The sequence below is a fragment of the Rhinoderma darwinii genome, chromosome 1, assembly GCF_050947455.1.
Source record: "Rhinoderma darwinii isolate aRhiDar2 chromosome 1, aRhiDar2.hap1, whole genome shotgun sequence".
Lineage (NCBI taxonomy): Eukaryota > Metazoa > Chordata > Amphibia > Anura > Rhinodermatidae > Rhinoderma > Rhinoderma darwinii.
The window spans coordinates 645,264,960-645,278,620 of record NC_134687.1 but is presented as its reverse complement, the minus strand read 5'-3'; the positions used below and the strand labels follow the sequence as shown (position 1 = coordinate 645,278,620).

The following is a 13,661-nucleotide window of genomic DNA, read 5'->3' as shown; positions in this document are numbered from 1 at the left end:
TGCCATTTACTTCCGCATAGACTGTGACCTGGTCAGCTGCCTCCCCGCTACGGCGGAGCGGCCTAGTGGGTCCACATACCCTGTGCCCGTGACCGACCGATTGAAGAAAGTGGACTGGTCTAATGGCAATTATGTTTTCTTTACCTCATAGGGGCAGCCGGGTACATGTGCGTAATTTACATGGGGATGAGATGTTACCGGGATGCACTATGAGAATAAGACAAGCCGGCGGAAGCAGTGTGATGCTCTGGGCAATGTTCTAATGGGAAATCTTGAGTCCTGGCACTGCTGTCAATGTTATCTTGACATGTACCACCACGAGCATCTGTGGGATGTGCTGGAAAAGAGTCTGAGGAGGCCTCGACTCACAACTTACAGGACTTAAAGGTAAAGCTAAACGCCACACACCTTCTGAAATCTTGTGGAGTCTACGTCTTGATGTGTCAGACCTGTTTTGGTGGCACGAGGGAGACCTGCACAGTATTAGGCAGGTGGATTTAAGGCTAGGGCTGAATGATGAATATTATGAGTAATTAGTTCTTTATCATCTTAAAAAGGAGTCTATGGGGTACTATCTGATCCCTCCTAATTGGTTTCAACTGTGTTTTTATTGAAAATTTTTCAAAAATATACATATAACTTAGAACAGCATGAAGGGCCATGCAATTCACATAGTAAGACAGTAACTTTCAATAGACAGACAAAACATCTGGGAAAAAACACAGGGGTTTAAGGGGGTGAGGGGGGGGGGGGATAGTCGGAGCTCCACCTACCACCTAATCTTGAGTTCCCTGTATCCAATACTTGTCCCACGGGTCCCACACCACTTTGAACCTGTCCAGTTCATTGTCAATAGAGGCCGTCATATGCTCCATTGTACGTATTTACCTAATTCTAGTTACTAAGTCGATGTGGGAGGGAGGGGTTGTCTGTCTCCATTTCCATGCTATCAACGTCTTAGCGGCTGTGAGAAAGTGTCGGAAGAGTCGAGCTGGTGATTTCCCCAAAGACCTAGGGGGAACATTTAGGAGGTAATGAAGAGGATCTAAGGGAATATCCTGCTGCAACACCGCCAATGCCAAGTTCTTAACTTCCAACCAATACTGTTGTACCAGTGAACAGCTCCAGAAAATATGGAACAGATCACCTCTCTGACCTCTACAACGCCAGCATTCCGACGGAATACCCGGATTGAAGCTATGCAGAAAGGCAGGGGTGTGGTACCAAAACATAAGGATTTTATATTGGTTTTCCTTATATGCAGTGCAGATGGAGGTTTTAGCTGCTTGCGACCAAATAATCTGCCACAATGAGAGCGGGATGGATTTATTCAGTAAGGCCTCCCACTTCAACATGTATCTATGCCCAGGCGGAGGGGAACCCTCCGGGGATAGCAATAATGCATAAATGGCTGAGATAAGCCCCCTAGTGGTGGTAGCATACCGACATAACCTTTCGAAGCTTGTAGGTGCAGTAACCCGCGTGGATCTAAAAGTTTGCTGCATGTAATGTCTAACCTGAAGATAGTGAAAGAACGCAGCGGAGGGAATATTATGATGTTTTTGAAAGTATGAAAACGGGTGAAGCTCTTGCGTGTGGGGATCAACCATATCAGCCAGGTGAAATACCTCAATTCCCGTCCACAATCGGACTATTCGGGAGGTAGTGCCCCCCGGAATAGTGGGAGTGTAGAGTACCGAAGTCAAGGGCGGGCAAAGCGATGCCAAATGGAAGCGGTTTTTACAGGTTTCCCACACCTCCCTTTGAAATCTCATGGGACCCAATAAAGATGCAGTCGGCATTACCAGTGGGTCACCCCATAACAGGGAGTTTGGGTGGACCGGGGCCATCCATAGCTTCTCTATTTCGGTCCATTTATTGTACGCCCTTAAAGACACCCAGCTGGGTATACGACGGAGGTGTGCCGCCCAGTAGTACTTCACCACATCAGGGACCGATAGCCCACCCGCCGATCGACCCGATAATAAAACTGATTTCGGGATTCGATGTCTGCCGGAATGCCATATGAACCTGAGGATAGAAGACTGCATGGCCCGCAATTCCTTCATAGGTACTGCTACCGGCAAAGTCTCAAAGTAGTACAGTAATTTAGGGAGTAAGGTCATTTTGACCGCTGCTATGCGCCCAAAAAATGATATGGGAAGAGGATCCCACCTGGCCATTAGCTGACGTAGCTCTACAAACAGAGAGGGGAAATTAGCCTTGTAAACCGACGTATAGGAGGGAGTGAGTTGAACTCCTAAGTAAGTCAGGGAGGTTTCCTTCCAGTTGTAGGTGTAGTTGTGTTTGAGTAGCTGGAGCTCCTGGTGTGGGACATTAAGAGGGAGCGCTTCCGTTTTAGATGTATTAGTTTTATATCCTGACAGCCTCCCATACCTACGGAGAACTGTAGTAAGGTTAGGGAGGGAGGTATGAGGTTTAGTGATAGTCAAGAGGACGTCATCTGCAAACAGGGAAACCTTAAACTCTTTATCTTGTATCTGGACCCCCGCTATATCCCTGGATTTCCGTATTTGAGCTGCTAAAGGTTCTATGCATAGCACAAATAAAAGTGGGGATAGGGGACACCCCTGACGTGTACCATTCCAGATTTGAAACGGAGGGGAGGTGGAGTGTGGGAGTTTAATTGCCGCTGTCGGTTTGGAGTAGAGACCACGCAGTGCTGTCAAATAAGGGCCCGAAATCCCAAATGAATTTAGAGTTTCGAACATAAATGGCCATCCCAAGTGGTCAAACGCCTTCTCTGCATCTAGACTAAGAAGGATCGCCGATTCCTTTTGCTTTTGGAGGGCATCAATGAGGTCAAGGGCCCTTCGTGTGTTGTCTCCTCCTTGCCTAAGAGGCACAAAGCCCACTTGGTCTTTGTGAATCAAAGAAGGGAGCCAAACATTGAGTCTATTAGCTAGAAGACGGGTGAAAATTTTTAGATCCGAATTCAGAAGGGCTATGGGTCTGTAATTGGAGCACTCTGCGTGGTCTTTACCCGGTTTAGGGATCAGCGTGATATGAGAATGCAGGAATGTTTGAGGGATGGGAGAACCCTGTAGGAATTCATTAAATAAGGAAGCCATCCGTGGAACCAAGATCTCTGCAAAGGTCTTATAATACCCATATGTAAAGCCATCTGGTCCAGGGGCCTTACCACTAGGGAGGTCCTTCAATATATCAAACAATTCCTCCGCAGAGATCGGGGCATTCAGGGATGAAAGCTCCTCATCTTTCAGTTTAGGGAGAGCACAGGAAGAGAGATATGCTTGCAGCGTTTCCCTCCGACGAGCCGGATCAGGTGGTAAGGTATTTGGCAGGTGGTATAAGGATTTATAATAGTCATGAAAAAGTGTGGCTATCGTGTCTGGGTGATGCTGGAGTATGCCCGCCTTATCCCGAACCGCCTGTGGAGTACGAACAGTCGCCTGATCCCGCAATAGTCTGGCCAGGAGCGAGTGCGCCTTATTACCTTTGTCGTAATATTTCCTTTTTGTGTATAGTAATGACTTTTCTACCCCCTTCATAGCTAAGTCCTTGAGTTGTGCTCTAGCCTCTATCAATTTCCGTAGTGTCGGGACCGCCGGATTAATCCCCATTTCTCTCTCCAACTTAGTAATTGTCCGATGGAGAGCCACCCGCTTGGCCCGAGAGTCTCTTTTCAATCTAGATCCCCTTACTATGCATTGCCCTCTCATCACCGCCTTATGCGCCTCCCAAAGAGTGGATACTGAAGGAACCGATCCCTCATTAAGTGCATAAAATTCCCGCATATGTCCGGCCAGGCTGTCCCTAAGAGCAGGGGACTTAATCAAAGTTTCGTTTAAGCGCCAATGACATACTCTCGTATTTGGTTTCCCTATCTGCAGGGACACAGAAACTGGTGCGTGATCTGACCAAGAGATGGGGTCTATATTCGCCCCCTGGAGCGCACGGAGGGCAGGGACATTACCAAAAAAGTAATCTAAGCGTGTATGAGTGCTGTGCGTATGGGAGAAGAAGGTATAGGACCTATCACCTGGGTGATCCACTCGCCACAAATCATAGAGCTGGTGCTCTCTAATTAGTTGCCTAAAACGTGTAGAAAGTCCTGTAAGGGTGGGCGTCGGAGTAGCGTGTGTAAGAGAGACCCTATCCATGGACGTGGAGAACGGGACATTAAAATCTCCTCCCACCAGCCATGCCCCCCTAGGAAGCTTCTGGAGTTTAGAAAGGAGTCTACGTAGGAATGGAATCTGTGCGGTATTAGGAGAGTAAACGTTACATAAAACAATGGGCTGTCCAAACAAAGTCCCCTCTATTATAACATATCTGCCTTTCGGATCTAGATGTGAGGTGTGAACTTGTATGGGGCAGGAAGCTGCTATCAAAATGGCCACCCCCTCCCTTTTGCGACCTGACGAGGCAGAGTACACAGCAGGATACGCCCCTCGGGCAAATTGGAAAGTTCCGGATGAATCTAAGTGTGTTTCCTGCAGAAAAGCAACTTCCGCTCCAAGCGATTTCAACTCCCTGAGAAGCAAGCGTCTCTTCACATTGGAGTTGAGACCCTTGACATTAAGTGTGACAAATTTAACCATGATCAAAGATGTATGAAAGAGTAAAGAAGGATGTGGAAAGTGCAGATGTATACAGCTCACAGTTATGTCGGGGCCAGTCCCATGTTGGTTTCAAAGCAAGCAGTGTTCTACGGCGTCCTTCTACCTTGGAGGTTCTTGGAGGATTCACTGTCGTCTCAAGTGTTATTTCGGATGAAAGTAGGAGGGGAGGGAAAGACACTGGGGTAAAGACGTACCAGGGAGACAATACACATATCTGCAGTGAGAACAAAGAGAAATGCATGAGATCAATGAATTTCAAACACACTCAGAAAATACTACCAGGGAGAATACTATACCCTGGGGCGGGTGATATTAAAGCAAAAGAAAACTGGTAATACAATATTACCCTTTGCAACTCTCTCTAAAAACAGAGGGAGAACTGCAAAACAAATTACCCCTATCAAAAAAGGAGGTCGGGTCTCAACAGTCGAGGAACCTAGTACAAAAGTACGTATAAATACGTACAGGCCAAGAAAAAACAAAAACAAAAAGGGGGTGAAAGAGCCAAGTGTATCCTGGGCAATCGCGCCCTGCCACAATTTACGTTAACGAATTAAAGAGAAGCAACATAAAATCAGAAATATAATCCTAAATGCATTTTTAGCCTAGGATAGTGCAACTGGCGAAGGGAGCAGCTGGTATGGGTGACCAGGCTCCTTCACATATATTACGGAGGTGCCGTGTATCTGCGCAGCGTCCATCAATTCAAATCAGGTCTTGGTGAACTTCGGTTAGACTGTCGTCTTGGAGAGGTCCTCCGCTTATTTCGGACCGACTGCCAGACTGGAGGTGGAGACGAAGGCGGCAAAGGAGTCTCCCAATTCTGCATCTTGGGCGTTGGTATACCAAGGGAGTCACAGAAATGAGGCAAATCCCCTGGGTACCTCAGGGTTGCAGAAACACCATCTCTTCGGGCTGTAAGGGAGAACGGAAACCCCCATCGATAAATAATATTGTGGTCCCGTAGGGCTGCGAGAAGCGGACGAAGCAGACGTCTTTTCTGTAACGTAATCCAGGAGAGATCCGGGAATAACTGAATCGGCACACCGGCATACTCCAGGTCTTTACGCTGACGGGCTTTAAGCATAATGTCCTCCTTAGTGCGGAAATCCTGGACACAGCAGATGATATCTCTGGGCTGAGATGTAATGGATTTTGGTTTCAGTGCTCTATGCGCTCTGTCAAGCGGTATCCGATTAGACGGGGGTGCACCCAAAAGGTCGTTAAAGATAGTCTCTAACACGATGGGAAGATCTTCAGACCCCGAGGGCTCCGGTATGCCCCTTATCCTTATATTATGACGGCGACCTCTGTTATCCAAATCCTCTAGATGCAGTTGCATATCTCTAATGGACGCCAGCTGGGAGGACACTGAAGACTGTATCACAGAGACATGGCGCCTAGTGGCATCGTGGTCATCTTCTAGAGCCTCCACCCTCGTAGCAATCTGCTGTATATGCTGCGACACCCCCGCCAATTCTGAACGAAAAGCTGCCTTCACTTCTTGTATCATACTCTTAAAGTCCTCTTTAGTGGGCAACTGTGAGAAACATTCCCTCCACATAGGGGGCACATCTGAAGGAAGTGAGGCTGAATCCTCCAGGTCAGAATCTGAGGCATATACAGGGGCCTGGGCATAGGGGGTCAAAGATGGTGTATCCCCCAGATCGTCTCTCCTCCCCGGCTGCTGGATCGTGGGCCGTTGAGGTTTAGGTGCAGGCCAAATCTGTAGGGCCATTTGTGCTGAGGGCTGTGACATTGGTGGTTCAAGCAGGTGTACTGGGGCCTCTGACTGAGCTGATGCTCCTCGTGGCCTAGCCTCCATTACTCCTGGGATAAGGGACCCCCTTCCCTGCTGTTCACAGGACGAGGTGGAGGACAGCTTAGGGGAGCTGGGAGGGTGAACTTTAGCCATCCGGCTATTCAGCTTACCCTGTACGTGGGGCACTGTCTCCTCTCCCTGCTCGGACATCTCCCCTTCCTTCTGACACGAGGCTGTCCAAGATGGCTGCGGCTGAGGGAGCGGCGTGGCTTGCCGCCGAAGAAAGTAGCCGTCGATCGTTGGTGGAGCGGCGGCGACCTGGTGCTGTGCTGCAGGGGTGAGTCTAGACCCTTGGGGTCTTTTTTTCCCCATATGAGGCACCTTTCCCCGCTGTAGGCTGCTGGATCTGCGTGGCAGGGCGCGGAGCTCTCAGCTTATGCGACCGGCGCCATCGACTGCTGGCCACGCCCCTGATCCCTCCTAATTGACTGAGAGGACTCATTGACAAAGAGTTTCCTATAAGCTGTGGCTGCCCCCTACCCTCAGGATCCCTAACTCCTTCCATGTGTCCCTCCTGAAACCAGTGGTCCTGAACCGCTACAGCAAGACTTCTAGTTCCACAGTTGCTCCCAGGGGTCCTTCTGATGTATTCAAGGTAAAGGAGATCCTGGACCGCAAGAGGGTAGGAGGAAGGACTTTCTATTTGGTGGACTGGAGAGGGTTTGGTCCTGAGGAGAGGTCCTGGGAGCCAGAAGAGAACCTCAGCACCCCTACTCTTATTAAAAAGTTCCTCTCTCAATCTGGCCCCAAGAAGAGGGGGCGTAAGAGGGGGATACTGTAGCGCCCATGGCCGCGGGCCGTTGGGTTTACTCACCTCCCGACGCCTGCCGCCATGGATCTGTGAGCGCTGGCCTCCGTCTCCCTCCTAGGATATGCCAGCGCTCACTTCCGCTCCGTTCAGCTGGGTCCCGTAGGGTGCGCGTGCACGCTCGCGCCCGGCCTTAAAGGGCCAGCGCGCAAAATTAGGAAATAGTCATCACTATCAACTGCCATGATTTCCTGGTCTATAAGAAGGCCCCTGGCCTTCTAATCCTTGCCTGAGCGCTGTTAGTCTTTCCCAGTCTGTCTCGCAAATGGTCCCTTAGTGTCTCCCGTTCCAGCTGTTACCCGTGCCGTTACCGTTCCTGTATTCCGTATTGTTCCTGTGCCTACCAGCGTTCAAGTGTCTTCCGCCACGTCAAGTGTCATCTGCCACGACAAGTGTCATCTGCCACGTCAAGTGCCATCTGCCACGTCAAGTGTCTTCTGCCACGCCAAGTGCCATCTGCCACATCAAGTGTCTTCTGCCACGCCACGTGCCATCTGCCACGTCAAGTGCCATCTGCCACGTTCAAGTGCCATCTGCCACGTCAAGTGTTTTCTGCCACCCAAGTGTCATCTGCCACATCAAGTGTCTACCGCTTCAACGGATACTGCCCGCCACGTCTGGCGCCACTTGCCGTACCTGCCTCCATCCATGCTGAAGCCACAGCCACCGCCAGGACTATTTCAGGTACCCTAGCATTACTGTCTGCCATTTACTTCCGCATAGACTGTGACCTGGTCAGCTGCCTCCCTGCTACGGCGGAGCGGCCTAGTGGGTCCACATACCCTGTGCCCGTGACAGACCGATTGAAGAAAGTGGACTGGTCTTATGGCAATTATGTTTTCTTTACCTCATAGGGGCAGCCGGGTGCACGTGCGTCATTTACATGGGGATGAGATGTTACCGGGTTGCACTATGAGAATAAGACAAGCCGGCGGAAGCAGTGTGATGCTCTGGGCAATGTTCTAATGGGAAATCTTGAGTCCTGGCACTGCTGTCAATGTTATTTTGACATGTACCACCACGAGCATCTGTGGGATGTGCTGGAAAAGAGTCTGAGGAGGCCTCGACTCGCAACTTACAGGACTTAAAAGTAAAGCTAAACGCCACACACCTTCTGAAATCTTGTGTAGTCTACGTCTTTATGCGTCAGACCTGTTTTGGTGGCACGAGGGAGACCTGCACAGTATTAGGCAGGTGGATTTAATGCTAGGGCTGAATGATGAATATTATGAGTAATTAGTTCTTTATCATCTTAAAAAGGAGTCTATGGGGTATTATCTGATCCCTCCTAATTGACTGAGAGGACTCATTGACAAAGAGCATGCCCTATGTTGATGTTATATTTCAGCTTCCCCCCCAAAAAACCTCCTAGTGAATAACCCCCTACAATTGCATCTTGTTAATGGACTCATTGGAACAGATGACCTAAAACATAAGTTAACAGGGGCTTTGCTGTATTCTTAAAGGGGTTGTGCATAAGACGGCGCCACAATTTTCCATTATTGTGTCTGGTATTTCAGCATTAATGTAAATGGAACTGAGCTATAATAACGGACACAGCCATGGATAAGAGTGGTGCGGTTTCTTAAACAGAGGAAGGTTTTTTTTTTCTAATCTTAGTAGCCCCTTTTAGAGACTGGAAGGCTGGTTCAGTCCACAAAAAAACACGAGTGCTGCAGTCACAGCCACCATTCATCACCTCTCAGCCAGTCACCTGTAACCAACTGCTAAGTTATTCAGGTATTTGATATATTTTAGAAGTTAATATTTTTGAAGACAAAAGTTCTAAAATCCTAAAAGGGTCTGTTCCCATGGGTCCAGTGGCTGAAGCTGTGGACAGTGACATTGAATTTAGCGGATATATTTTAGTCTATAGAGGCCATGTATTATAAGGTTGTACTGAGTAGGAACTAAATCTTTCATTTGAAGTTTTCTTTAAAACCTAGGCCGAGGTTTAAGGGTCCGGTAGCTCCTCGTAGAAAGGGGGGTACTGTTAGGAAACATCCGTCCCTTTAAGATTTCCATGACTACTAGTCTAGCTTCTGGACGGTCCTGGTTTTAATTGTTGAGTCTATCCCTTTTCTCTGTCTTTCTTCCTATTAGGTGTAATGATATACTATTTCACCATATTATATATTGTGTATTTCCCTGTCTTTTAGTATTTTGTTGCATAACATTTTGTACGGACATGTGGATAAAAAGGCAGGTAGAGGAAGTGACGCCAAGGCCTTGAGGAAGCGTGTACGCACGTGAAACGGTCGTAGGCTAATTCCACATCCTGACCGAGATCCAGAAATAAAGAAGTTTGTTGAATATCCGGTGAGTGCCTCGATATCTTCTATCTCGTTTTATTCAAGCTATATTGTGCTGTGCTAATCGATGAGCACCTCCGGGCAACTTGGCTGCTATAATCAGCAAAGATAAGAAAACCATTTGATATACTCCGTTTACACAAGTGATTCTGGTTCAGCAGTGCCAGCCGTTTTTTTCCTTCTTCCTATTCATGATCCGTCCCTTTAAGATTACCATGACTACTAGTCTAGCTTCTGGGCGGTCCTGGTTTTAATTGTTGAGTCTATCCCTTTTCTCTGTCTTTCTTCCTATTAGGTGTAAGGGTGGAGTACTTACACCTGGGTTGCTTTTGTGTTCTTTGCTTGTGAATTTCCTGGTTTCCCTGTGTTTGATCAAGCTCTGACTATACCCTGTACCTTTTGACTTCCTGGAACTGACCTCAGCTTGTCTCTGGATTACCCCTTGCTTTCTAATTTGGACTTTCTGCTCTCGGCTGGTTCTGACCTCTACTATTCCTGACATCCCCAAGCTTTGTAGGTTGGATTTTCTGTTTACTGTCTGGCTGTCTTGTTACCTGTTCTGGTATTGTCTGCATTGCACCTCTTATCCAACACCGAACTCTGTTAAGACAACCTAAGTTCTATGCAGAAAAACCATAGTACCTTTTTGTGGGCTCTGGCAAAAACCAGAGTAGCCTTAGACTCTGTTGATCAAAGTTGTGACGGATTTGGGGTTGTGGATTTATTTGCACGCTCAATCCTGACAATCTCCCGCCGCCTTTGGGGAAATTGCTCACACCAACTCCATAAATTCCATCCTGGGAATTGCTCAACCAGTGATCCATAACAGAGAGACACCCAAGATGTTCTTAAAGTGTCTAAGGCCCCTGGAAAGTGGTTTTGTATTAGGTGTAAGTATAACAAAGAGATGGAGCCTCCTCTGGACAGTATGTAATATAGTAATAGTTTCAGGTATTAGGGAGCATTCTAATAGGGACTGAGATTTCATACGTCTGCAGGATACACTACAATGCTATGACAATTCCATCAAGTGAGGGGAATGATCAGAAATAAAACACTTTCTTTAAAGATTTACTAATGCCTGATGAAGTGTACTGACCCTTGTGCGTTTGCGGTATGTTCCAGCAGGTGGTGTTAGAAATTTATTTAAAGAGGCTCTGTCACCAGATTTTGCAACCCCTATCTGCTATTGCAGCAGATAGGCGCTGAAATGTAGATTACAGTAACATTTTTATTTTTAAAAAACGAGCATTTTTGGCCAAGTTACGACCATTTTTGTATTTATGCAAATGAGGCTTGCAAAAGTACCACTGGGCGTGTTGAAAAGTAAAAGTACAACTTGGCGTGTATTATGTGCGTACATCGGGGCGTGTTTACTACTTTTACTAGCTGGGCTTTCTGACGAGAAGTATCATCCACTTCTCTTCAGAACGCCCAACTTCTGGCAGTGCACATCTGTGACGTCACTTCCCCAGGTCCTGCATCGTGTCAGACGAGCGAGGACACATCGGCTCCAGAGGCTACAGATGATTCTGCAGCAGCATCGTCGTTTGCAGGTAAATCGATGTAGCTACTTACCTGCAAACGCTGATGCTGCTGCAGAATCAACTGTAGCCTCTGGTGCCGATGTGGCCGACACGATGCAGGACCTGTGAGTGACGTCACAGATCTGCACTGCCAGAAGCTGGGCGTTCTGAAGAGAAGTGGATGATACTTCTCGTCAGAACGCCCAGCTAGTAAAAGTAGTAAAAACGCCCCGATGTACGCACATAATAAACGCCCACTTGGACTTTTACTTTAAACACGCCCACTTGGACTTTTGCAAGCCTCATTTGCATAAATACAAAAATGGCCATAACTTGGCCAAAAATGCTCGTTTTTAAAAAATAAAAACGTTACCGTAATCTACATTGCAGCGCCGATCTGCTGCAATAGCAGATAGGGGTTGCAAAATCTGGTGACAGAGCCTCTTTAAAGCAGGATCAATATACAGTAGTGTTTAAAAAAGCAAATAAAGTGCAAAATCATTATAATAACTTGTATTTGCCTAAATGCAAATGCAGTAGAAATACCATACATACAATTCTAAATCAAAACAATAACAACATTTATCAGTTTGTGTTAATCCTTTACAGAAATGAAAGAAAAAGGAATATTAGGCTGTTCAGAATAATAGCAGTGCCAGCATTTTTCTTTAAAAACTCAAAAATGTCATGTAAACTGAAAAAAAAATTCCGATTTCACTTTACTGAACTAATATTTAGTGGCATAACCATTGTTTCTGAGAAGTGCTTGACATCTGTGTTGCATGGAGTCAAGCAACTTTTTACCCCTCTGAACAGATATTCCAGTCCAGGAAGATTGGACTACATTCCTGTAAAGGATTTGCCAGACACAGCTTCTGTGTCAACGCCCGTGGTTAATCAGCCTGCATCTGTTCCTTGGTGCGCTAGAGTGACTCGTTCTGCTACCACTCAGTCTAGTAGGCTGAGGAGTGGGAGAACCTATCACAGCCTGGTCAGACGGTCCTAGCTTTGCCCTTGGTCTACTTATACCTTCATTTGCTGCTTGTCCTTTGCCTGTGATTCTATTGCTTCCTGGCTCTGCTGTTTCTGCTATTTCCATTGACCTCTGCTTCATATTGACCCTGGCTTTACGGACTACTCTCCTGCTCTGTGTTTGGCACCAGGTACACTCCTGGTTTGACTCGGCTCATTCACTACTCTTGTTGCTCACGGTATTGCCGTGGGCAACTGCCTTTTCCCTTAGCTTCTGTGTACCCTTGTCTGTTATGCACATATTTAGCATAGGGACCCTCGCCCAATTGTACGCCGTCGCCTAGGACGGGCCGTGCAAATAGGCAGGGACTGAGTGGCGGGTAGATTAGGGCTCATCTGTCTGTCTCCCTACCTCGACGTTACAATTCCACAGTTCTTTTGCATTTTTGGGTTTTGCCTCATAAAAATATTAATTTCATCCCACAAGTTCTCTATGGGATTAAGGTCAGGGCTGGGCTGGCCACTCCATTACTTCAATCCTGTTTGTCTGTAACCAAGATGTTGTTCGCTTACCGGTGTGTTTTGGGTCATTGTCGTGTTGAAACATCCATTTCAAGGGCATTTCTTCTTCGTTATAGGGCAACATGATTTCAAGTATTTTGATATATTCAAACGTATCCATGATCCCTGGTATGAGATAAATAGGCCCAACACTATAGTATGAGACAAATCCCCATATCATGATTTTTGCACCACCATACTTTACTATCTTCACAGTGTACTGTGACTTGAATTCAGTGATCCGGGTCATCCGAAATACTGTCTTGACCCAAAAGGAACACTTTTGCTTTCATTAGTCCACAAAATGTTGCGCCATTTCTCTTTGGGCATTCAATGTGTTCCTTGGCAAATTTTAACCTATTCAGAACATGTCTTTTTATCAACAATGGGACTTGACAGGATGTTCTTGCTGGTAACTTGGCTTCACTTAATCATCGTCTTCTGAATGTAGCAGTACTCACTGGTAACTTCAGATCTTCTTTGATCTTTTTCTGGAGGTGATCATTGGCTGAACCTTTGGCATTTTGTCTATTCTTCGATCCATTCGAACAGTAGTTCCCCGCTTCCTTCCTTTTAGGGTTTGGTTGCCGTTTCAAGGCATTTGAGATAATTTTAGCTGAGCAGCCTATAATTTGCTGCACTTCTCTACATGTTTTTCCCCCGTATTTCAGAAGGCAATGCACTAACCAACATGTGCAACCCTCCTACATTGAATAAGGGCCAAAATTGACACCTGATTCCACAGAATGAATGATTATACCAATTTAACTCCTCACTGCTATTGTTTTGAACAAGCCCCTTTCAATTAATGATTTAATTATTCAGAATGAGCGGCATGCATGTCCTAATTGTTGGGTCTGGTTTTCTCTACTACACTTACAAGTCAATTATTTGCTATGTAGAAAGATCACTTGGTACCAAAAACATTGATTTATCAGGTAAATGATGTTAGATTGCTATTTTTTGTAACACTACTGTAGGTGAGAAAATGGACATACGATTTAGCCAGTAAATACTGTGGTATTACCGGAAAAATCATGTGGACATTTGCCA

The 13,661-nt window shown here is 46.6% G+C and overlaps 1 protein-coding gene across 1 annotated transcript in view; it reads left to right on the top strand.

Moving 5' to 3' along the window:
• The window catches only part of LOC142664069 (uncharacterized), a 286,823-nt gene that overhangs the window by 45,459 nt on the left and 227,703 nt on the right, over window positions 1-13,661 (top strand). The gene's annotated exons all lie outside the window — the stretch shown is intronic.